This window comes from Schistocerca nitens, chromosome 3 (genome assembly GCF_023898315.1).
Source record: "Schistocerca nitens isolate TAMUIC-IGC-003100 chromosome 3, iqSchNite1.1, whole genome shotgun sequence".
Classification (NCBI taxonomy): domain Eukaryota; kingdom Metazoa; phylum Arthropoda; class Insecta; order Orthoptera; family Acrididae; genus Schistocerca; species Schistocerca nitens.
Genome location: NC_064616.1, coordinates 259,525,206 through 259,551,783, shown reverse-complemented (window position 1 = coordinate 259,551,783; position 26,578 = coordinate 259,525,206).

The window sequence follows — 26,578 nt, the reverse complement described above, 5'->3', positions numbered from 1 at the left end:
CGACTGCTAGTGATACGAGGCCGTTGGGATTCAGCACGGCGTTCCGTATTACCCTCCTGAACCCACCGATTCCATATTCTGCTAGCAGTCATTGGATCTCGACCAACGCGAGCAGCAATGTCGTGATACGATAAACCTCAATCGCGATAGGCTACAATCCGACCTTTATCAAAGTCGGAAACGTCATGGTACGCATTTCTCCTCCTTACACGAGGCATCACAACAACGTTTCACCTGGCAACGCCGGTCAACTGCTGTTTGTGTACGAGAAATCGATTGGAAACTTTCCTCATGTCAGCACGTTGTAGGTGTCGCCACCGGCGCCAACCTTGTGTGAATACTATGAAAAGCTAATCATTTGCATATCACAGCATCATCTTCCTGTCGGTTAAATTTCACGTCTGTAGCAGGTCATCTTCGTGATGTTCAATTTTAATGGCCAGTAGTGTATATTCTCGAAATTTCATTAATCGACACTAATTATTTTTTTATGTTGCGATTTTTATCCATCAGTGTATAAAGTTGAATCTTTCGGCTTGTAATAAATCTAGAAATTTCCAGAGCTATAGATTGTTAAACAAGTATTTGATGAATATCAGTATTCGCAACCCAGAATTGTGAAAAAGGTGGGAGGTGTAATTACCCCGAATATGGACAACAGTGATAACGACACAAAAGATGGCACTGTTAAAAATTAACGGATGATGAAGCCACTGACCGGAAATCATGGAGGCGAAGTATGGAGCGCCGGCCGCGGTGGTCTCGTGGTTCTAGGCGCGCAGTCCGGAACCGTGCGACTACTCCGGTCGCAGGTTCGAATCCTGCCTCGGGCATGGATGTGTGTGATGTCCTTAGGTTAGTTAGGTTTAAGTTGTTCTAAGTTCTAGGGGACTTATGACCACAGCAGTTGAGCCCCAGAGTGCTCAGAGCCATTTTGAAGTATGGAGCAAAAATGTGAGCAACTGGGCGAAAATGGTAAATTATCAGGTTCGTGCATAAGTTCCCACCGTTTTTGTTTTGCACGTTGGTATTCCGGTTGTTGTGGGTTTATTTACTGATTGTCATGACTGTTACTTTTTATTAGTAGTTCACTGTTGCTATTTGATTTTTTTTTTCATTCGGAAATACGTAGTTAGTGGAGCTGTGGACGTTAGAAAAGTGGAGATGAATGAAGGGGTGACGGCAGTAGAGGCAGCCAAAAACATTTGCCCCGTGCATGGTGATAAGGACATTACACAGAGAATAGCAAGAAAATTGTAACATGAACATGAGATGAAATGTGTGTGAAATCTTATGGGACTTAACTGCTAAGGTCTTCAGTCCCTAAGCTTACACACTACTTAACCTAAATTACCCTAAGGATAAACACACACACCCATGTCCGAGGGAGGACTCGAACCTCCGCCGAGACCAGCCGCACAGTCCATGACTGCAGCGCCTGAGACCGCTCGTCTAATCCCGCGCGGCAAGAAAATTGATTTCTCGTTTTAAGGAGGATCAATTTGACATTAGTACCCCACCATGTCCAGGAACCCCTTTGGCGTTTGGATGAAGATCGCTTAAACGCATTAATCCACAACGATCAACGTCAAGAGTACTCGAGAACTGGCATTTGTGGTGAACTGTGATCATTCCACCTTAGTTCGGCATTTTCAAGTGATGAGGAAAGTTCAAAAATCGATTTATGCGTACCGCATGCTCTAAGCCAAAATCACAAAAAAAAAAATCATCGGGTTGCTGTATGTGTATCTCTGCTTGCTCGTCATCAATTGGCTCGTGAAAAACACGACCATTCCCATCCTGTATCGTTACTGGTGACTAGAAATGGCATATTTAGGATAACATAAGGAAAAGAAAGGAACAGATGAGCTCAAAGAAAGCAGCAACACCTCGTACGGAACATCTGCGCGCTTCCGCAAAAGATAATGTTACTCATCTGATGGGAAAGTGACGGTGTGGTGTACTATGAGTTGCTTATCCGAGGTGCAACCATCATTGCTGATACTTGTTGTCAACAACCGAGACAGCTTGCAGACGCAATCTAAGAAAAACGACTAGGAAGACCGTGTGAAGTGATTTTACACCACGAGAACGCCTGCCCGCATTTTGCTAGACTGTCTGAAACACAATACAGGAGTTGGGTTGGGAAGGCATTCCACACCCACCTTATTTACCTGTCTTGTGCCATCAGATTTTCACCTTTCCCGCTCTCTTGCGACCAACCTTCAAGAAACAACAACATTCAATGAATTTGCTTTCCGGATGAAAATGCGCTCCGAACATGGTGCGACAAGTTCTTCGCCTCGAAACCACACGATTTCTGCAGTCGCGGGATGGAAAAGTTACCCCTGCGTTGGCAAACTGTTGTAAATTGTGAAGGAGAATATATTATTGCTGAATAAAGTCTCTGTGTTTATTAAACTTATGGGAAAATGCTACGAACCAACCCAATAATAAGTATTTTCCTCTCATTGCTTATATTACATTTAGTTTTTCACCCACTGGAGAGTGTAGTTAAATAATACTGATTCCACTGAACATGCGTGAGTGGTGAATCACTGTGATACCGAGACCATAGATGGTTCCTTCAAATGCTGGTGGAGGAAGAAACTTTCGTTACTAGAATTTTACTAGTTAGGAGTGTGGATGAGGTAGCCTATAATTAATAACGGCCAGATTGTGAACTAATACGCTGAGTATATTCTACTTCTTTCTGCAAACTCTCACGCATCGATGGTACTTGATTCTGTTGACGACTATTTGTGCGTCGGATGGGCTTGATGCCTCTGGTGTCCACGGGCGTGCTTATGGAGAGATATTAGGCAGGTATGGAGTTTGACCCGTTACTTTCCCGCTTTCAACATTAATGAGACGAAGATAACACTACACTGGACGTATATTTTTCACAATCTTCTACACTAAATGTTGGCAGTCGAACTTACATGTCATCGATGCCACTTCGATCAATCTAAAACCAAAATCTCTTCAAAATTACAGTTGATGATTAATCTTTTTCTTAGTTGAATGTAAAGTCTTCCTGCATTACCGCAGCCCTGTCCTTTTCCCAACGTTGTCCTGGTTTCTCGGCATCGTTGTACATGTTGGAGCAGTTTCAGTGACAGTGGATGATAGGTTGACCTTCTGATGCCACCACTCCTCCCCCTTCCTCCCCCCACCCCTCACATCTGCCCCATCCCTCCCTCTCTACGTCTTGCGTAAATCTCATGTACAAATGTGAGAACGTTTTCTCAATGTCTGCGTACTGCGTAGCGGGTTGATTAGGCGGGACGTGGTATCACCCCGGTTTTATCTAGATGGCCTGAAAGCCACCTCCAGCTCTCGTCGCGAATCCGGGAGGCGGATTCGAATCGGGGCAGGCTCGATAGAATCATTACAAGGAGCCGGAAAATGAAGTTTGTCTACAGAAGCCTTACAATACAGTGAAGGCTTATAATACAGGGCAGGGCAAATAAAAGTGGACCGAAGAACAAAGTTCCAGGGTACAAAGAAACACAGCCTGCCGCTGTGGCCGAGCGGTTCTAGGCACATAAATCCGGAACCGCGCTGCTGTTACGGTCGCAGGTTCGAATCCTGTCTCGGGCATGGATGTGTGTGATGTCCTTGGGTTAGTTAGGTTTAAGTAGGTCTAAGTCTAGGGGACTGATGACTTCAAATGTTAAGTCCCATAGTCCTTAGAGCCAATGGAACCATTTTGAACCATACAAAGAAACACAGCAGAGCAAAGGAAATACTGTACTAACCTGACTATAGCACATGTTGTCAGTGACCACCACTCACCTCTTAGCAGTTTTGGGACCTGGTCAGCAAGTTGCTGAAGGCGGATCGAGGCTGGACTCCTGGAATTGCTGCAGTCTCATCTGAAATGTTCTCCTGGAGTTCTTGAAGACTATGAAGGTTGTTGCGATACATCTGTGACTTCAGGGCTCCCAACACAAAGTAATCGCACACTGTCAGATCAGGTGACCAGACTGACCTCTACTGACAACTCTGTCAGTCGTGAAAATTGTAAAAATGTGCTCCAAGATTCGGCCGGCTATGGGCAGTTGGTCCATCCTGTTGGAAGTATTTATAGGCCTTTTCTTCTCCGTTAATGCTGCATAAATGGTTTCAAAACATTGACAATGTAACGTGCCGAAGTCAGTGATTAATGAAAGAAAATGGGACCAATAATGCGGCATGCAGACAATGCTCACCAAGCCCCAACCTTCCGACCACGCAATTGTGTTTCATGGAAGTTATGTGGATTCTCCGCAACCCAGAACCTGTGATTCTGTAAGTTGACCTAACAACTCAGGTGAAACCAGATATGATGAAGAGATCCATGTCCAAGCCAGTCATTGCTACCTCAAAGAACTTGGAGGCACTGCGGAGCATCTGCTGGTTTTAATGCATGAACAACCGACACTCGGAAGGGACGCATGTGCACGTTCAGATGGAGTATTCGTCTGCTTGATCGACGGGATACACCGGTTTCTTGCGACAGGGTCGGGTTATTTGGTAGGACTCTGAAGCATCTTCTGACTAAATGCAGCCACATTTCCTGTTGTGCGGGCACGTTTCGGAATATTTTTTTAAGTTGTTCAAAACAGATTCTGTCTGACGCATGGTTATATGCATACATCCACGTGTAATCGTATCCACTCGTCCGGGCCACTTTTATTTGCCCCACCCTGTATGTATGCGGTCTGTATTGGAATACAACGTAAGTATGAAGGATCTACAACTATATTAGTTCGCAGCAGCACAGAACATTGAGCCTGTATAATAAACCAAAACAAAAATATTCATAAGGTGTATGAGTAGCATGAAAGTGTAACAGAAACTCTCCAATATCCGAAGTGACAATCACTTGAGGAACGACGCCTCATATCTCACGTAACGCTCACATAGAAATCACAAAGATATTGTTTTGACAGTGGCATCTTCAAATACTTATACGCACCCTTCATATTGTTCCTACAAAAATAGAGGCAATAAAATCTTAAGCATGGGTATACAAACAGTCATTCTTTGTACGCTAGAATCATGAACAGAGCTAGAGGAAACTTAAATATATTGTACAAGCAAAAGTGATCTCCGTTTATAAATCTGGAGTTCCTCTAGAAACCCGTCGAACTCTCATAACTAAGTGTATTGTATTCTGCGGTTCATGCTATTGTTGTTTTGACTTAACAGAGATTTGCTGCAAGCTAAATAAATGGTTCAAATAGCTCTGAGAACAATGGGACTTAACATCTGAGGTCATCAGTCCCATAGAACTTAGAACTACTTAAACCTAACTAACTTAAGAACATCACACACATCCATGCCGGAGGCAGGATTCGAACCTGCGACCGTAGCGGTCGTACGGTTCCAGATTGAAGCGCCTAGAACCGCTCGGCCACACCGGCCGGCCAAGCTAAATAGCTAACAAAGCTACTACAGAAAAACAGTGTATGATCTGCTGGTTGGAGACGCCCCAGTACATTGCGTGTTTATGTGAATAGCATTGCGTCATGACGCTAATGTTACAGTGTTTGAAACAGTGCTCCAATGAGATGAATTCCTGTTATATTGAAGAAACTCATCCCACGAATTTTGGCAGATGTCAAAGAAAAGGAAAGCTGTTGATGTTGTGGATCTCATTTGCTCTTTCACAAGAATATAAAAAGAAGGAATTTGCAAATTACCTTATGCTGGTGCGATATTTTTCTGAGGGTTTAGTCGAAAGGCACTGGAAGAGATACGGAGCTGACAGACGACTGGATCGGATAATTCGCTTACAGTAGCTGCAAAGATACTGGGGACAGATTCCTCACGTAACGGCTGGCAGAATCTTACCAGAATCTTCCACCCTATTAAACTGATGAACCACGATGGAATCTAGGTGGAGGAGTACGTGTAAAATAAACCTCTAGAACTACTTTACTAATAAATTATAGAAAATCATGGGTTCATGAAAGGAAAAGGCCCCAGAGACATGGCTTTGTCGTCCGATCTTTACAAGAGATGCAAAGATCTAAAACCGCGTACATTATGTTTTCGTTCACCAGAAAAATCTAAGAGAATACTTACAGAGCTTATATGGGACTCTAAAATAGGGATGAGTGTCTTCAGGGTGAACTCGTACTCCACCGAGAAAATCTCTGACATTTATCAGGGATACGCCGCAACGAAAAATGCCTTTGTTTTAATGATTGCCACGACAATTCGTGTAACATTCCGTGATACTCCCCACCTGTTTGGCGATAGTAAAAAAACGAGTTGCCCTTCTTGGAACTTTTTCAGAGTCCGCCGTCAGTGCTATCTGGTACGGATCCCACACGGCGCAGCAGTACTTTAAAAGACGACGGGCAAGCGTGGTGTAGGGAGTCTGTTTAGTAGACCTGTTGCCTCTTATAAGCGTTCTACCAATGAAACACAGTCTTTGGTTAGCATTCCTTACAACCGTATCAATGCGATCTTTCCCGTTTACGTTGTTCGTAATTGTAACCCCTAAGTATGTAATTGAACTAACAGCCTTTAGATTTTTGTGATTTGTATGTAACCGAAATTGAACAGATTCCTGTTACGACTCATGTGAAAGACCTAAGACATTTCATTATTTGGGGCCAATTGCCACTTTTTCCATCATACATATACTTTATCTCAATTATTTTGCAATTGGTTTTGATCTTCTGATGACTTTACGAGACGGAAAATGGTAGCATCACCTGCAAACAGTGTAAGTACTGGATTACTTTAAGTCTTAACACTCCGTTTTCTGAATATGTCGTACGCCGAGCTGATGGGGAATACTGGAGAAGGCACATAAGATAAGATAACTGAGTATTTTTAGGTCCTGGAAGCGGAAGGACATGTGGTTAAGAGGTAAAACACAATAGGTTGCTCGTAGCAAAATAATTGCCTCGGTGGAAAAGTTCAAGTATTTCTGTGATATTCTAGAAGCGTGCAGTATCTGTGAAAAATATATGAAAATACAGCAGATTCATCTCAATAACGTTCAGGAAAATGTCTGCAGTGTTAGTAGGCAGGAAAATTACTAAACAGTTAAAGGAAAACATTTACAAAAATGCGGCTACATCGTGTATGATATGTATCTGAGGATGGTAGGCCGGGTTCGATTCCCGGCGGGGTCAGAGATTTTCTCTGCCTCGTGATGACTGGGTGTTGTGTGATGTCCTTAGGTTAGTTAGGTTAAAGTAGTTCTAAGTTCTAGGGGACTGATGACCGTAGATGTTAAGTCCCATAGTGCTCAGAGCCATTTGAACCATTTTTGATGGTAGGCAGCAATGAAAAATTGTGAGGAAGTGCAGCTAACAGCCGAGAGGAGTTTGATGGGAATTCTTTTTCTCAATAGGGAAAAAATGAATACATCACAGGGCAAGAAACTATGTCAAAGAGAAGCATATGTATTCAGAGCATATACAGATGCTGAACGATAATGTCCTACCGAAATAGTCAGCGAGTAGACACACACTGCTATCCGAAGAGCTCCGGAAGATCCTGAACGACGCTTAAGAGGAGACTCGACGAATTCGTGAATACTTACACAGTTTCGAAATTGCACCAGAGACTGCTTTCGACAAGGCAGCATGAGAGGGCACTGTCCTATCTGCGACCCTCGCTAGGTAAGAGCAGACAAAGAAAGAAAACGACGAAGATTCACATACTTTTCCTATTTAAATGATCAGCTTCATTCTGTACTTCAAGACAAAGGAGAGAAGGGAGTTAGCGACAGGTCTAGTAATGGCGCGCCAGCGACCGGCAGCGCGCCCGCTGGAATAGCGAGGGCCGCCCCGCGTAGCGTGAAATTGCCAGCGAGAGTTTGCTGCGCGTATGACCTCGGAGGTGGTCGCTTTTTCTGCGACCATCTCTTACCGTGCTCACAACGCGTGCAACAGTTTCACTGATGTTTCTCCGTAATTTCTCAGTTCGTTGCGATTCGCTCACGATGCGGGTTATTACAGCAGGAAACGCGATTCTTCTTGCGGCAGATTTGTTTACATTCGATACTCCTTCGTAGGTGGTAAAAGTTCCTAAAGGGGAAGTCCGGATACCGGTACTAAAGCGAATTGCATTCAACAGTGAACTGAATCAAAGTGCCTTACGTCTCTGAAAATCCGCCGTATTCGTAAACTGGCGTTTAGCAAGGCGATGTTCAGCGATCCTGAACATAAATTTATCGTATTATTAATTAAACAGCGTTCTGTTCAAATACATTAAAAAATCGGTTGACTGCTGGAGGTATAAAGTCATTATTGCATGACGAACGAACGAGTGAGTCTGGAATGCAGATGAGCAAAAATCTGGCGGTTCTACCGTTCTGAGAGGTTATTTGACAGTTTACATGTCAGTTACCCTAATCACCTACTGTCTAAGCGATCGTCCCTTTGTCAGGTCGTCACCAAACCCAGAGTGACACCCAGTGATAAACTGAATGGTCTGGACAGAATAGCTCCACGTTTCTTAGGTGGCTGATAGTTCTCAACAAGGGTGGTACTGAAGTGTTATGAGGCTCAGTCTTCATTTGATGATAAACGTTCTAGTCGAATATTCAGACCTAGAGTCATGTTTATAGCTGTCACAAACGTTATCCGTTTATAATGCGCTAGAGAAAACTGTTCTGGAAACTTAAATGAGCCAAACAGAACTTGCGAGGTTATTGCTCTCATCTCGTGGCCAGGTGGGAAATTAGTAAATTTAGAATCGATTCTATCGTACGCGGAATGATAAAATTATCCAGAAAACTTCGTTTATGGAGCTGCCTGAGAGAATTATTCGTTCAGCTGGGTGCATTCACAAATGTGGACAAGAACAACCACCTCTGCAGTTACATAGTTACCCTCTAACTTCGGACACGTTCACTCTGAATGATCTCCTATATGGTAATGAGGATGTAATCCATGTCATAAAATAACTGTCTCAGTTGGTTGCACAGGGCTGGAAAAAGAAAGCTGACCTGCAAAATACAGGGTGTTTAAAAAAATTTACTTATTTCGAATGTATGTATTTATTAAACTGTAAGACATACAACTATGAAACTTGGGAGACGTATTTACGAATCTCTCAAGTTTAGATTACAGCCGGCCGTTGTGGCCGAGCGGTTCTAGACACTTCAGTCTGAAACCGCGCGACCGCCACGGTCGCAGGTTCGAATCCTGCCTCGGGCATGGATGTGTGTGTTAGTTATGTTTAAGTAGTTCTAAGTTCTAGGGGACTGATGACCTCAGATGTTAAGTCCCATTGTGCTCAGAGCCATTTGAACCATTTAGATTACAGATACCTCCTCCACCAGCGATTTGAACAGCAATACATCAATACTCGAATTACTCCCACACTTGGGTAAGCATGTCCATCGACGCTGGTGCTGTAGCAGTACGGACCGGGTTTTTCAACTCTTCTACGTTCTATGGTAGTTTTGGTGCATAAACGTTGCCCTTAATGAAATCCCACAGGAAGAAGTCGCAGGGCGTCAAATCCGGTGGCCGTGGAGGCCAGCTGAGAAGCACCAACCTTCCGGCTATTTGACGACCAATCCAATGGCTCGGTAGAGTTTTACTGAGATACTTACGCACTTGGTGACTACAGTGTGGGGGTGCCGCATCTTTTTGAAAAATGAAGCTTTTCTCGTTCAGGCCCAGAAAGAACCAGTTTTCTAACGTGGCAAGACAGCTGACTGTTAACCGTGTTTCCATCAAAGAAGATTGGGCTGTAAACAGATGAGTGGTATATCGCTCAAAACACATTGACTTTGGGTGAATTTAGTACATGTTCATTGACATCTTGGGTTGTTGGGTGTTCTGCCGGATATCAGCGTCGTACTTGCACGATATTTTGGTCACGTAGCTCGTAACCTTCATCAGGTGCGACCTGAGACTGCTCCTCGAGTGGACCTGGTCCAGTATTTATGCCTATGGCCTTCCCCCTCCACCAACGGCTGCAGGCACTTCCTCTGTGGTCCGCGCCCATTCCCTGCGACCTGCTGGAGCGTTGCTGCTCCGTTTTCCGTCCGCTGCGGTTCTAGGTGTTCCCTCTGCGGTCCGCAGGGGGAACGCTTGGTACCCCAGACCGTAGATGAAACCCCCAGGAGCGGGGTTGGTGGGCGCGGACCGCAGAGGGAACACTTAGAACCGCAGCGGACGGAAAACGGAGCAGCAACGCTCCAGCAGGTCGCAGGGAATGGGCGCGGACCACAGAGGAAGCGCCTGCAGCCGTTGGTGGAGGGGGAAGGCCATAGGCATAAATACTGGACCAGGTCCACTCGAGGAGCAGTCTCAGGTCGCACCTGATGAAGGTTACGAGCTACGTGACCGAAATATCGTGCAAGTACGACGCTGATATCCGGCAGAACACCCGACAACCCAAGATGTCATCAGATCGCCGGGAAAGCCTGATGAGTTACATGTTCATTGTTTGCATAAGGGTCCTGTAGGCCCCAAAAACATTGTGTGTGTTTCCTTTCCCATTATTGTAGGCGGAAAGTTGCTTCATCACTGAACACGATGCGCTGTACGAAAGTGTTATATCAGTAGCATTCTGATGCTCGTCAGCAAATGCCACACGTCTGCGTTTGTCATGACGTAGAGCCTGTAGCAGCTGTAACTTGTATGGCTTCACAACCAACCGACCTCTCAAAAGACGACAAATTGTTGTCGCAGGTAATTGTAACTCCCGACTGGCACGACGAGTAGTTTTTGTAGGACTACGTTGGAAAGCGGTTTGATTGGTTCAGATGGTTCAAATGGCTCTGAGCACTATGGGACTCAACATCTGTGGTCATAAGTCCCCTAGAACTTAGAACTACTTAAACCTAACTAACCTAAGGACATCACACACATCCATGCCCGAGGCAGGATTCGAACCTGCGACCGTAGCGGTCGCGCGGTTCCGGACTGAGCGCCTAGAACCGCTAGACCACCGCGGCCGGCGCAAAGCGGTTTGAATTCGCGCTATATTTTCGTCACAAGCTCGAGGCCGGCAGGGACTTTTTTTTCTTACATACACACCCTGCGTCTACAAACTTTCGATACCACCTGCGAATGTTCCGTCCATTCGGAGGATCCGTTTGGTATGTCAGCCTGAAACGTCTTTGCACTGTAATCACGGAATTACTATTCGCAAACAAGAGAACGCAAAATGGGGAATCATTTTCTGCTGCAGAGTATCCATTTTGCAAAATATGACGGTAACCAAGCAAACGGAAGGCAACCGACATTTAGCGGCAATGAATATAAACTAGACAGCGTATTGGTTCCTTCAATAACCAAGCCGTGATGCGTCGATCGATAGTTTTGACAACATAATACTTTGTAACACGTATATTCTTTTTGAAACACTCTGTATTTCATACATCTTAAAATAGGCAAGCCAAATTACATCGTGTGCCCCAGGTGTGGATGATGTAAGTAGGATTGCCCATATTACGGTGCATGAAATATTTTCCAGGCCAGTTCTGTTTTCCCATCCTACATTTCAACTTCAGTTATTGTTCTCTTTTATTTTTTTATTCAGGTACAAAAATTATTAATTGAATTATCCTTGATACCCCTTTAAGTTGCTATATAAGTTCATTAGGAAAAGTATTAGTCATACTCTCAAAAAAAGAAAAACGCTTTGGAGTGCCGTATAATGTGTATAACTGGTCTCAGGCAGTCATGTAACCCTCTGTGACGTAAGTCATAGTAGTGAAGTGATGAGTACGTGCCAGTCGGTATGATGGAAGCAGCACGGTAATGTGGAACCACGTAACAGAATGGCAGAAAGGAACTATTGTGACTGGACGTGCTGATGATCTCCAAATGAATGACTTTGCTCGATTTGTTAGTGTTCAGGCACGAACTGTCCAACGAGCCTACAACGAGTGGTGTAGCGCTTGCAGCCATCTAAAACGGTGTGAGAGTAGTGCGATCCTAACCTTAAAAGACCGAAAGACGGGTGCCGCACCTGGTCAATGAAAATCCGTTTCAAACCCTGGAAGAATTACTGCTGCCACTGGATGCAGGTTCGTCTCAATCGGTTTCCGAGCGAATATTGTGAACGAAACTGCATGTAATGGACATCCTGAGTCGGGTAACTTATACAGGGTGTTTCAAAAATGACCGGTATATTTGAAACGGCAATAAAAACTAAACGAGCAGCGATAGAAATACACGGTTGTTGCAATATGCTTGGGACAACAGTACATTTGCAGGCAGACAAACTTTCGAAATTACAGTAGTTACAATTTTCAACAACAGATGGCGCTGCGGTCTGGAAAACTCTATAGTACGATATTTTCCACATATCCACCATGCGTAGCAATAATATGGCGTAGTCTCTGAACGAAATTACCCGAAACCTTCGACAACGTGTCTGGCGGAATGGCTTCACATGCAGATGAGATGTACTGCTTCAGCTGTTCAATTGTATCCGGATTCTGGCGGTACACCTGGTCTTTCAAGTGTCCCCACAGAAAGAAGTCACAGGGGTTCATGTCCGGCGAATAGGGAGGCCAATCCACGCCGCCTCCTGTATGTTTCGGATAGCCCAAAGCAATCACACGATCATCGAAATATTCATTCAGGAAATTAAAGACGTCGGCCGTGCGATGTGGCCGGGTACCATCTTGCATAAACCACGAGGTGTTCGCAGTGTCGTCTAAGGCAGTTTGTACCGCCACAAATTCACGAAGAATGTCCAGATAGCGTGATGCAGTAATCGTTTCGGATCTGAAAAATGGGCCAATCATTCCTTTGGAAGACATGGCGGCCCAGACCAGTACTTTTTGAGGATGCAGGGACGATGGGACTGCAACATGGGGCTTTTCGGTTCCCCATATGCGCCAGTTCTGTTTATTGACGAAGCCGTCCAGGTAAAAATAAGCTTCGTCAGTAAACCAAATGCTGCCCACATGCATATCGCCGTCATCAATCCTGTGCACTATATCGTTAGTGAATGTCTCTCGTGCATCAATGGTAGCGGCGCTGAGGGGTTGCCGCGTTTGAATTTTGTATGGATAGAGGTGTAAACTCTGGCGCATGAGACGATACGTGGACGTTGGCGTCATTTGGACCGCAGCTGCAAAACGGCGAACGGAAACCCGAGGCCGCTGTTGGATCACCTGCTGCACTAGCTGCGCGTTGCCCTCTGTGGTTGCCGTACACGGTCGCCCTACCTTTCCAGCACGTTCATGCGTCACGTTCCCAGTCCGTTGAAATTGTTCGAACAGATCCTTTATTGTATCGCTTTTCGGTCCTTTGGTTACATTAAACCTCCGTTGAAAACTTCGTCTTGTTGCAACAACACTGTGTTCTAGGCGGTGGAATTCCAACACCAGAAAAATCCTCTGTTCTAAGGAATAAACCATGTTGTCTACAGCACACTTGCACGTTGCGAACAGCACACGCTTACAGCAGAAAGACGACGTACAGAATGGCACACCCACAGACTGCGTTGTCTTCTATATCTTTCACATCACTTGCAGCGCCATCTGTTGTTGAAATTTGTAACTACTGCAATTTCGAAAGTTTGTCCGCCTGAAAATGTACTGTTGTCCCAAGCATATTGCAACAAACGGTGTATTTCTATCGCTGCTCGTTTAGTTTTTATTGCCGTTTCAAATATACCGGTCATTTTTGAAACACCCTGTAGAAGGCCTTTGTTCACAGTGGCACAAGAGGTTCCACGTCTTCGACGGCACAAAAAACACAGAGACTGGACTGTAGCTGACTAGAGGCGTGTCGCATGGACCGACGTGTCGAGATTTTACTCTTTTCAAACGATACAAGGCTTCGAGATACCGACGAGCCAACGTGGCGTTTCACCCGTAGTGTCTGGAGGACCCCCCGCGCCGGAGGTTCGAGTCCTCCTTCGGGCATGGATGTGTGTGTTGTTCTTAGCATAAGTTAGTTTAAGCTAGTTTAAGTATTGTGTAAGTACAGGGAACGATGACCTCAGCAGTTTGGTCCCTTAGAAATTCAGACAGATTTGAACATTTTTGTCTGGAGGATGTAGAGCAGGTTACCGTGAACATGATACGAGATGCCTATTTCAACACTCGCTGTTATAACAAATTAAATTTTGAAGTTTAATGAAGTAGAATTCTGAGAATTATGTGCATCTTTGCACTGTATTTGTTACACTCGATGGAATTATTACGTTGTTATTTTGTATAAATCAAAGGAGGCTCTCTTAGAGTTTATTACGTTGTCATTTTGTATACATCAAAGGCGGCTCTCTTAGAGTTTATTACGTTGGTATTTTGTATAAATCAAAGGAGGCTCTTTTAGAGTCCTTGCATCCACTTCTCGTACTGACTCTAGAAACGTAAGAAGGACATTTTGTACATGTAAGTTAATTGTGAGTAATAATGTTAATATTGGATTAAAATGAGTTACTAAGTTTTGAACATGAGTCTTAATTATCTGTCGAGATTTATTTTATGGTTCAACATCTTAATTCTTATGGGAAGCGGACGTCTGATGATGCAAGAATTACGCAACATCTGCGTGGTATCACATGCATATTTGCGTCCTTCCTGTTTGAAACTGAAATCTAATTCATTTTGTACATGAAGTATGACCATTCTTGCTGTACACTGTGACGCACACTGGAGAGCCAAAGAAACTGGTACACCTGCGTAATATCGTGTAGGGCCCTCGGGAGCACAAAGAAGTGCTGCAACACGACGTGGCATGGACTCGACTAATGTCTGAAGTAGTGCTGGAGGGAACTGACACCATGAAATCTGCAGGGCTGTCCATAAATCCGTAAGAGTACGGGGCGTTGGAGATCTCAACGGCACGTTGCAAGGCATCCCAGATACGCTCAATAATGTTCCTTCCTGGGGAGTTTTGTGGCCAGTGGAAGTGTTTAAACTCAGAAGAGCATTGCTGGAGCCACTCTGTAGCAATTCTGGGCGTGTGGGATGTCGCATTGTCCTGCTGGAATTGCCCAAGTCCGTCGGAATGCACAAAGGACATGAATAGATTTAGGTGATCAGACATGATGGTTACATTACATACGTGTCACGTGTCATAGTCGTACCTAGACATATCAGAGGTCCCATATCACTCGAACTGCACACGCCCCACTCCATTACAGCGCCTCCACCAGCTTGAACAGTCCCCTGCTGATATGCAGGGTCCATGGATTCATGAGGTTGTCTCCATATCCGTACACGTCCATCTGCTTGATACAATTTGAAACGAGACTCGTCCGACCAGGGAATATGCTTCCAGTCATCAACAGTCCAATGTCGGTGTTGATGGGTCCAGGCGAGGCGTAAAGCTTTGTGTCGTGCAGTCACCAAGGGTACACGAGTGAGACTACGGCTCCGAAAGCTCATATCGATGATGTTTCGTTGAGTGGTTCACACGTTGACACTTGTTGATGGCTCAGCATTGAAATTTGCAGCAATTTGCGGAAGGGTTGCACTTCTGTCACGCTGAACGATTCTCTGCAGTCGTCATTGGTCTCTTTCTTGCAGGATCTTTTTCCGGCTGCAGCGATGTCAGAGACTTGATGTTCTACCAGATTCCTGATACGGTACACTCGTGAAATGATCGTACGGGAAAATCCCCACTTCATTGCTACCTCGGAGATGCTGTGCTCCATCGCTAGTGCGCCAGCTATAACACCACGTTGAAACTCACTTAAATCTTGATAACGTGCCATTGTAGCAGCAGTAACCGATCTAATAACTGCGCCAGACACTTATTGTCTGCCGGCCGGTGTGGCCGAGCGGTTCTAGGCGCTTCAATACGGAACTGCGCGACAGCTACGGTCGCAGGTTCGAATCCTGCCTCGAGCATGGATGTGTGTGATGTCCTTAGGTTAGTTAGGTTTAAGCAGTTCTAAGTTCTAGGGGACTGATGACCTCAGATGTTATGTCCCATAGTGCTCAGAGCCATTTTTGAACTTATTGTCTTATATAGGCGTTGCCGACCGCAGCGCCGTACTATACCTGTTTACATATCTCTGTATTTGAGTACGCGTGTCTATAATAGTTTCTTTGGAACTTCAGTGAATTTTATCGCATTCTAGTGCATATTAACACCGTCCGCCATCACCTAAATTATCGCTCTCCTGCAGCGATATTTGCACCTGATTTCATCTTGACAGTAAATTTGACAGGCAACAAAGCGCAGATTCAAGTTCAGCGCGGAGTTTTGTTAAACCCAGTCCTAACAGCAAACTAAACGTGAGAAGTTTTATTCTCGCTGTACCCTTTGTGAATCATCCCACTTCCAACAATTAGTGTTCTAAGGTAAAATGCAGTCTAATATTCCATCTATATTCGGATGTCTTTTACGGTATGAAATCACACTCTGACCGAGTGTTGCCCATTCTTCACCATCTTCTTGTTGAGTATGCTATGGACGCCCCCCTCTTCTAAGATGACGAGAACCGTGTTCAGAGGGTTGTACGCACGGATTTCTGGTTTGTCCAACACTCAAGTATCCTTCCGAAGTATGTTACAGGAGCTACTCTAAATTTTGTTGCAGATTTTCCGTCGCAGCACAAAGTAATGTGAGGAACCAAAATTTTCTATTCCAGATATGGTTGCATTAGTGTTTGGTCATTCCTTTATTAATCTGGAAGAATAATTTGGCATCTACATAGCTGTAAATGCACTAAATCATCTTCCTGTACACAAGGAATAATATTCTACTGTTAATTTCACATTTCCTTTTTTTCTTAAATGTCAGACGTCTCTAAATAACTTTTGCCCCGGTACAAAGACTCTGTGCATATAAGGTGGCTTAGTAGAGCAAAGTTAGATTTAACCTTGAGAAGTGAAGATCATCCTTTCTCCTAGTGTTGTAGCCATGTACACTGCTATTACTTTTGAATTCGTTCGGATTGTTAATAACAAATTTCATAAGTGAATATACACTCCTGTAAATTGAAATAATAACACCGTGAATTCATTGTCCCAGGAAGGGGAAACTTTATTGACACATTCCTGGGGTCAGATACATCACATGATCACACTGACAGAACCACAGGCACATAGACACAGGCAACAGAGCATGCACAATGTCGGCACTAGTACAGTGTATATCCACCTTTCGCAGCAATGCAGGCTGCTATTCTCCCATGGAGACCATCGTAGAGATGCTGGATGTAGTCCTGTGGAACGGCTTGCCATGCCATTTCCACCTGGCGCCTCAGTTGGACCAGCGTTCGTGCTGGACGTGCAGACCGCGTGAGACGACGCTTCATCCAGTCCCAAACATGCTCAATGGGGGACAGATCCGGAGATCTTGCTGGCCAGGGTAGTTGACTTACACCTTCTAGAGCACGTTGGGTGGCACGGGATACATGCGGACGTGCATTGTCCTGTTGGAACAGCAAGTTCCCTTGCCGGTCTAGGAATGGTAGAACGATGGGTTCGATGACGGTTTGGATGTACCGTGCACTATTCAGTGTCCCCTCGACGATCACCAGTGGTGTACGGCCAGTGTAGGAGATCGCTCCCCACACCATGATGCCGGGTGTTGGCCCTGTGTGCCTCGGTCGTATGCAGTCCTGATTGTGGCGCTCACCTGCACGGCGCCAAACACGCATACGACCATCATTGGCACCAAGGCAGAAGCGACTCTCATCGCTGAAGACGACACGTCACCATTCGTCCCTCCATTCACGCCTGTCGCGACACCACTGGAGGCGGGCTGCACGATGTTGGGGCGTGAGCGGAAGACGGCCTAACGGTGTGCGGGACCGTAGCCCAGCTTCATGGAGACGGTTGCGAATGGTCCTCGCCGATACCCCAGGAGCAACAGTGTCCCTAATTTGCTGGGAAGTGGCGGTGCGGTCCCCTACGGCACTGCGTAGGATCCTACGGTCTTGGCGTGCATCCGTGCGTCGCTACGGTCCGGTCCCAGGTCGACGGGCACGTGCACCTTCCGCCGACCACTGGCGACAACATCGATGTACTGTGGAGACCTCACGCCCCACGTGTTGAGCAATTCGGCGGTACGTCCACCCGGCCTCCCGCATGCCCACTATACGCCCTCGCTCAAAGTCCGTCAACTGCACATACGGTTCACGTCCACGCTGTCGCGACATGCTACCAGTGTTAAAGACTGCGATGGAGCTCCGTATGCCACGGTAAACTGGCTGACACTGACGGCGGCGGTGCACAAATGCTGCGCAGCTAGCGCCATTCGACGGCCAACACCGCGGTTCCTGGTGTGTCCGCTGTGCCGTGCGTGTGGTCATTGCTTGTACAGCCCTCTCGCAGTGTCCGGAGCAAGTATGGTGGGTCTGACACACCAGTGTCAATGTGTTCTTTTTTCCATTTCCAGGAGTGTATATATTGTGAGGCTACAGTGAAGTTCTCTAGCTCTTTAAATGTCTGCAGGATGATCTTGGATGAGCTTCAGCAATTATTCTGATTACACGCTTTTGTGCAATGAACACTCTTTTACTCAATGGTGAGTTACCCCAGAATATGATGTCATACGAAAGCAGAGAATGAAAATAGGCGTGGTAAGCTAATTTACTCAGATGTATATTGCCAAAATTTGAAATGACCCCAATAGCATAAGTAGCTGAACTCAAACGTTTCAGCAGATACTCAGTGTGTTTTTTTCAGTTCAACCCTTCATCAATGCATACACCTATAAATTTTGAATATTCTACCTTAGCTATAGATTTCTGATCGGAGTCTATATTTATTAATGGTGTCATTCTATTATACTGTATATACTGTGTTTTGTCAAAGTTTAATGAGAGCCCATTTCAAGAGGACCACTTAATGATTTTCTGAAAAACATCGTTTACAATTTCACCAGTTAATTCTTGTCTGTTTGGTGTGATAGCTATACTTGTATCATCGGCATACTGATTTCCCGTGGGCCCTGCACGGAGTCTAGCGTTCGCGAATTGTGGCAGAGAAGGCGACTAGTGTGACGTCAGAAGTTCGTTGCGGAGCCGGTGTTTCTCGTGGGCCTTATACCCGAAGGCAGCCTCACTGTCCAGACAGCGGCCGGTGCCACGTGTAACCGCAACAGAATTTACTCCGGCGAAGGGCGGAGCGCGCCCATTGAAACGCGAAGGCAGTGAAATGCGTCCAGCGGCGATACTCTAAAGCTGAAGCACGTGAGGAGGCGGTGGCGTAATTACAGAGCTGTGGGCGGACTCTGCGCCTTGCCTCCCGTGGCCTTTCCCCGAATTATGGACGCGATGCTCCAGTCGGCGCCCGACGACAATTTTCTATCGAGAATTAATGAAGGCGGCTGTTCATATAATGATGCGGAGTGCAGATCGACATTCTAAATGAAATTCTGCTGTCCTGTGTCAGCATCAAATGCTCCTTCTCATCTGTCATTTCGGAGCTTCCGTTGCCTCTGACGAAGATCCGCTCTCGGCCACGCCATAATCCACGCACCCTTGAACCCCTTTTACACGAGCAACATTCTTGTCATCGTTGACCACTCGTTATAAGTTACTCTGCGAGTACTGCAGCACCCCTGGCGTTTTATTCCGTCTCATCTGTCATGAGTGGTCGTTTGCGATTACAAAAATGGCTCTGAGCACTATGGGCCTTAACATCTATGGTCATCAGTCCCCTAGAACTTGGAACTACTTAAACCTAACTAACCTAAGGACATCACACAACACCCAGTCATCTCGAAGCAGAGAAAATCCCTGACCCCGCCGGGAATCGAACCCGGGAACCTGGGCGCGGGAAGCGAGAACGATACCGCACGACCACGAGCTGCGGACTTGCGATTAAACAAATGCGCCAAAATTGAGTTTGTCGTCAGAGTTGTCTGCTGTACAGTTTGGCACCTGAACGGAAACAGTTAAGTTAGGAAGGACCATCTTTTTTACGAAAACAATCGAAGTGTAGTACCGGTAACAGATTGCTAGAGATAGAGTTTCCTAATGACAAAAGCAAAATACTTAGAGGATGTTCTTTACAAATGTCGTATGGTCAATTCTCCTGAGAAATGAAAGAATAGGAAAAGTATCACCCAAACTTTTCAAATTATCTAAATATATTTGGTCAAGAAGATATACCGGGTGATCAAAAAGTGAGTATAAATTTGAAAACTGAATATATCACGGGATAATGTAGATAGAGAGGTACAAATTGACACACATGCTTGGAATTACATGGGGTTTTATTAGAACCGAAAAAATACAAAAGTTCAAAAATGTCCGACAGATGGCGCTTCATCTGATCAGAATAGCAATAATTAGCATAACAAAGTAAGACAAAGCAAAGATGATGTTCTTAACAGAAAATGCTCAATATGTCCACCATCATTCCTCAACAATAGCTGTAGTCGAGGAATAATGTTGTGAACAGCACTGTAAAGCATGTCCGGAGTTATGGTGAGGCAATGGGGTAGGATGTTGTCTTTAGGCATCCCTAGAGATGTCGGTTGATCACGATACACTTGCGACTTCAGGTAACCCCAAAGCCAATAATCGCACGGACTGAGGTCTGGGGACCTGGGAGGCCAAGCATGACGAAAGTGGCGGCTGAGCACACGATCATCACCACACGACGCGCGCAAGAGATCTTTCACGCGTCTAGCAATATGGGGTGGAGCGCCATTCTGCAGAAACATCGTACGTTCCAGCAGGTGTTTATCAGCCAGGCTGGGGATGATGCGATTCTGTAACATATCGGCATACCTCTCACCCGTCACGTAGCAGTTACTGACGTTTTGCTATCCATCGCCATCTGTCGGACATTTTGTGAACTCTGTTTTTTTTTGGTTCTAATAAAACCCCATGTCATTCCAAGCATGTGTGTCAATTTTTACCTCTCTATCTACATTATTCCGTGGTTTATTACGTTTTCAAATTTATACTGACTTTTTGATCACCCTGTATATTTGCAAACACATCAAGCAACATATAGATGGCGTAAAATAGCGCCTTTTTAATTTATCCTTTCTATTTTCTTGTCTTTCTAAGTGTCAAAATTGAAAATTATTTTCCCCGCTTAATAGGTTCAAAAAATGGTTCAAAAGGCTCTGAGCACTATAGGACTTAACATCTGAGGTCATCAGTCCCGTAGACTTAGAACTACTTAAACCTAACCAACCTAAGGACATCACACACATCCATGCCCGAGGCAGAATTCGAACCTGCGACCGTAGCAGCCGCGTGGTTCCAGACTGAAGCGCCTAGAACCGCTCGGCCACAGCTGCCGGCGCTAAATAGGTCTTACTTTTTCACTGTTGAAACAATTTTCATTAAATTTTTTATCCATTTACATTTTTATTTATGCATAGTGTAGCCTTTTTTGTTTATCTAGGTACTGTAAAACGTAAAAACAATTTTTATTTTCAGATTTTCTCTCTTGAAGAAGAACATTAACAGGAGAAACATTGAGCCACCTTAGCACTGAGCAGCCATCGCTCCGTATCACGAAAACGAAACTGACAGCAAAATAGAAGCTATGACCGAAATGAGTTCAGCGAGAAAGGTTGGCTACCTATGTTAGCAGACGATGACACCGTCCCTTGTTTCTGTACATGCGCAGTCTCCAACATGCGTACTCAAGGTTTTAGAACTCCATTTTCGGCACAGCCAACAGATTATTATGTCACTGATCACTCCCGACATGATTGGCAGCTGATTTACTCGCAGGCACCTGACGCACATCCTCAACGAGTCAACGAGTAGTGTATTTTGACCAGAAAGTCGTTTGTGTAGAAAAGGCTTTAGTGCTGTGAATTGGGCGAGATAAATTACACGAAATAGTACTCCTCAGACTGCCTAGCAAACGTTTCTTGGCCGGAGCCGGTTACACAGGTCTGAAAAAAAATTTTTTTTTGTCAGCTGCATGAGATATTTTTACTGAATTATATGTTTTAGAATGCGCTGATTTCAGAAATGATGTCCATTTTTTCTATATTGTAAGGTTTTTTCGCAAATTCAAACACAAAAAATTGGTAAAAGCACTCGTTTATTCAAAATTATCAAACGTAATATTTTTTTACAACCGATGAAACATTATTTGAGACATGTAGTAACAATATTATACTTTTTCATGTTTTTTATGAAAATTTTTCTTCTTTTCCTTGATACTTCGCCGAGTCCTTTTCCGATTTCCATTTTTAGTTTCCCGCTTAAGCATGCAGCAGTAGCCAGCAAGCACAGTGACATCCCATCTTCCTTGGTACCGTTTCTCGATATCACGGACATCCTGGTGAAACCACTCCCCCTGTTCTTCACTGTAAGCTCCCAGGTTTTCAGGAAAACTGTCTCTGTAGGAGTGTAAAAAATGGACATTCAAGCTCATCTTGCAGCCTTGAGCTTCGTATGCTGCTAGCATCCGTTGGACAATGGTTTTGTAGTCAGGATCTTTAGTATTTCCCAAAAACTTCCGCACTACATCCTTGAACAATACCCAAGCTTCTTTTTCCTTCTCATTCATACGTTCCACAAAGAGGGTGGCGGTCAAACGTTTTCTTACGTCGGGGCTAGTGAAATTTCCCTCTTTCCACTTTGCTTCTGACAGCTTCGAGAATTTTGTACATAGATATTTAAAACAGTCCCTATCCTTTTGCAGCTACTTTACAAATTGTTTCATCAACCCCAATTTGATATGGAGAGGGGGCAACAAAATCTTTTCTGGTGGTACCAAAGTAGTGTTGATAACATTTTTCTCTCCAGGTTTTAAAGTTTCTCGGAGTGGCCAATCAAGTTTAGCCCAGTGCTATTCTCTGGCTCTATACTATCACACAAGCATAAGAAGCATGGTTATTTAGTATAGCCTGCCTGCTGATCCAAAAGCATCGTGAGTATTTTGAAGTCCACTCAAACCATCCATTGATCTTCCTGATATTTGATTTTTTCCAGGATAAAGGCCAAATCGTTGTAATTTTCATCCATATGCACAGAATATCTCATCGGAAGCGATGCAAATTTATTTCCATTGTGCAATAATACTACTTTAAGACTAGTTTTGGATGAATCGATGAATAGGCGCCATTCAGATGAGTCATACTGCACATCATTGCAAAACACTAAATTTCCTTCTTTTGAGAAAAACTGGGTACATTCTTTTTCTCGGTGTCTGTACCATGAAAATGAGATGCCAGATGGTAAAAGGTTTTTATTTTTTTAATCTGGAACCTAACAGTTCGGCTGCATCTTTTGAAAGACCTAAATCTCTTATTGATCATTGAGCTCACTTTGAGAAAATACTTGAGGCCTTTCATCTTCGTCTGAAGAAAAATCTGAGCTGAGGTAATGTAACTTCATCCTCCAACTCACTCGGGTATTCATCCAAACTGGAAGGTGGTTGTGGGATAGGTATTTCGGAGCTATGGGGCACTGGACGTGTCGCTGAGTCAAGGTTAGGATAACTTATGCTTCTTTTGTTTTTTGAATTGAATCCCTTTGCGTCAACTGAACAGGAGTAGCAATCAGTGGTATGGTTTTTCTGCTCACGCCATATCATAGGACTTTCAAATCGAAATGCATTTTTCTTACCCTTAAACCACAAACGAAGATCTTCACATCTTCTACACACCTTATGCGGGGCCCATGGTTTATCTTGATCACCAAGTTTAAAGTAGCAAAATAAACTTTCCTCACAGAATCACTTTTAATAGTGTATTCACCACAGATATAACAAAAATTGTTTGGGGAAGTAACACAACCTCTTGCAGCCATGACTAGACAGAAACAATAGCACTGTTCACTTGAATACCAACATTTCTACTGAGAGTTTCTCTTCATTTCATGCGAGATACAAATCGTCATTTGACTTGTCGCAACACGATAAAACTGAACAATAAGATTGTTTGCATTTTGTTCTGGCGCCCAGCTGTTCACGGCAAAATCTGCAAGTGGTAAAAAAGAATAGTTAACATAGTATTTTTTTAAATTTAAGTTTATTTTATCAATCATAATTGACATAATTTTTTAATAATTATTAAATTAATAAAATACCTAGGTTTACTACTAATGAACATAAATACTGCTACAGTCGCAGGTTCGAATCCTGCCTCGGGCATGGATGTTAAGTCCCATAGTGCTCAGAGCCATTTGAACCATTTTTAAGATACATTTATTATGTCGCGATTGGTTTCGTTCAATGAACATGAGGTGACACTGCCAACAGTCTTCGTAACAAATTCTCACAGAGTCGTGCCGATAGTATTACGAGACTATTTAGACTTCTTGAGTCATGATATCGGCACAATACAGTGAGAATTTGTTACGAAGACTGTTTATATTGTCACCCGATGATGTTCTTTGTTTGTGGTTCTTATTAAAAATAAAAATAAATCACTTTCTTAAGAATAGGAGTTACGGGCCAGACTATGACTATTTAACAGGTTTAGTGGGGGGCTAGCCCATTGTCTGCGGTCTGGAGAATTGTCCACATCCTACAAAAGCCAGGAAACCGGCGTTGGCGTTCCCAATAGCGACCACCACAGATAGGGCCGAAACTCGGAACTAACATGATACGAGCAATCCATGATTAAACTAACACTAATCAGGTCAGCGACAAGGGTACTAAAAGAAATCCGATAAATTTTGGGTATACGATAAATCGCACAAATCAAAGGGCTGCCGGTTCTACTAAATACCTAGGAATTACAATTACGAGCAACTTAAATTGGAAATACCACATAAATAATATTGTGGGGAAGGCGAAACAAAGACTGCGCTTTGTTGGCAGAACACTTAGAAGATGCGACAAACCCGCTAAAGAGACAGCCTACATTACACTTGTCCGTCCTCTGCTGGAATATTGCTGCACGGTATCGGATCCTTACCAGGTAGAAATGACGGAGGACATCGAAAAAGTGCAAAGAAGGGGAGTTCGTTTCGTGTTATCGCGCAATAGGGGTGAGAGTGTCACTGATAGGATATGAGAGTTTGCGCGGCAGTCACGAAAACAATGGCGGTTTTCTTTGCAGTGAGATCTATTTACGAAATTTCAATCACCAAATTTCTCTTCCGAATGCGTAAATATTTTGTTAACACCCACCTACGCAGGGAGAAATGATCATCATAATAAAATAAGAGAAATCAGCGCTCGAACGGAAAGATTTAGGTGTTCCTTTTTCCCACGCGCCATTCGAGAGTGGAATGGTAGAGAAGTGTATGAAAATGGTTCGATGAACCCTCTACCGAGCACTTAAGTGTGAATTGCAGAGTAACCATGTAGATGTAGACGTAGATGTAGATGATACCATCGTTCTACTCCTGATCCTTTAACGCTGCCAATCCCCAGACAGCAACAGTAAAAATTTCCTGCCATACTGCTAGGTGTTTTGCCGATGGTGACCTACTACAGTTTTATGTTCTTCTTCATTCACTTAATCTTCTTTTCGTGAACGATTCCTAATTTAAGTTACTTGTGTTGTCCGACTGTGGTTGACGGCACGTCTAACAAAACAAGAACCAGTCGCAATTATCACCTCTCGATATGTTTATTTTTTGATAGTTGGGTTTCGAGCCTTAGAAAGTTCATCACCAGGTGAAACATTTACTGTGGACTGTACTGCAATCGTTGCACAGATAATCATGACAGGCGTGGTAGTTGTGGGATAACAAATTCATTTTGGTAGGGTACATAATTGAAAGAAGCACGAAAATTAAGATCCGGAATCGCTATCGCAGCTTAGGCGTCATAGAAACGAAAAGGACATGCGACATGTTTGGGTAATTTAAGACATTAATCACTTGCAGTGTTTAAAAAGGCACTAGGAAAAAATTCGTGCGTAAGAAATTCAGTGTGCAAGATACACTTGATCACTTCGTGATCTGAGCAGTTAACATTTTTTGTTATCGAAAGTACGGCACTTAGTGCTTCGATAAAGCAATCATACAGGGTAATTAGGAACGGTCTGAACGGCTTGTAAGTTTTGTTGCAGGGAAGGTTGTGGTGGTAAATAACTGTTAAGAAAAAAAATTCGATACGTTGCGCCGTCACCGAGTTAATTAGCATTGAAGTTAGTCAGTCAGGCCGTTGCACGAGCAAATTCAAACTGCCCGCCAGAGACGGTGTCGCCAAACGTATTCTTTGTTTGATTTCCTAAAACCGAACGAAAGGGTGATACAAAAATTGTCGATGGGACGGTATTAAGAATCGAACCCGAGCTAAAGGCTGAGCATTCTCGTGCGCTATCATTTACGCTATGAGTACAACGGATATTAATTGTATTTGGCGGGCCGCTTGAGTTTCCGAAAGCAACAGCATGATTAGCTACCTTCAATACTAATGGAGTAGAAAATGGTGCAACATATCGAATTTTTTTCTTAACACTTATTTCTCAGCACAGTTTATCCTGTAAACCCTTACAAACTTTCCAGACTGCTTCTCGCCACCCTGTCTAACATGAAAATGCAGAATAATGTGTTCTTGGGGACTCCTCGCAACAAGGCGAAGACGGCTAAACGAAGAGGAACCGGAAAAATTCAGTCATTCATCTGTATCTTATCCTTCAAGTTCTCAAATTATAGCTGTAGTAATAACACCGATGTTGGTGGTAGTTCATTACTGAATGTGAAATTGGTTACCTGAGTTTTGGAACTTAAATAGTGTCAACTATTTATTCACAACCGACACAAAAGAGTTACATGTTTGCACCTGTTACTGTCC